Source organism: Sinocyclocheilus rhinocerous, unplaced genomic scaffold (assembly GCF_001515625.1).
Source record: "Sinocyclocheilus rhinocerous isolate Xijiao unplaced genomic scaffold, SAMN03320098_v1.1 scaffold1294, whole genome shotgun sequence".
Taxonomy (NCBI): Eukaryota; Metazoa; Chordata; class Actinopteri; order Cypriniformes; family Cyprinidae; genus Sinocyclocheilus; species Sinocyclocheilus rhinocerous.
Window position 1 is genome coordinate 773,270 of NW_015656157.1, and position 715 is coordinate 773,984.

General features: G+C 29.1%; 1 protein-coding gene across 1 annotated transcript in view; it reads left to right on the plus strand.

Moving 5' to 3' along the window:
- tle5 (TLE family member 5, transcriptional modulator) overlaps window positions 1-715 on the plus strand; it is a 45,939-nt gene that overhangs the window by 38,049 nt on the left and 7,175 nt on the right. The window lies entirely within an intron of this gene.

Genomic DNA, 715 nt, shown 5'->3' on the forward strand with positions numbered 1-715 from the left:
ATATATATATATATATATATATATATATATATATAAAATCCGCATTTTTACTAAATAAAAAAATAAGCTCAAAATTATTTACAAAACAAAAGATACAAAAAAATTATTTCAAATACAATTTTTTTATTTGTTTCTGAAAAAATATTACGTAGCAAAGACTGTTCTTAACATTGATAATAAAAAAGTAATGCATCTGCGGCCAATCAGCATATTAGAATGATTTCTGAAGGATCATATGACACTGAAGACCTGGAGTAATGATGCTGAAAATTTAAATTCAAAACAGTTATTTTAAATTGTAATCATATTTCAAAATATTACTGTTCTTTTTGATATATACAGTAAGTCAACATTTGAAGTGGATCAAAATTTTTTTTATTTATATATATATCTCAGTGTTTCCCCTGACATTATATTAGGGGGCCGCCCCACTTAAAGGTCAAGTTAATTTTATTTAGTTTTATTTTCTCTATAGCGCCAGATCACAACAGAAGTCAATTAAAGTGAAATTTTCTATAGAACAGGTCTATACCTTGTTCATTTATTAAACAAACTAAATAGCCTTATGTTATTTATCTTATTTACATGACGGCATGTCATTTCTGTCTCTATTACATGGTCGCGCTCTCTGTATCGCGCACAGCGGAGTTCTGCCCCGATGCGCACACACAAGTGAGCACACTCCCACTCCCACTAGTATTTGTAAATATTAAGC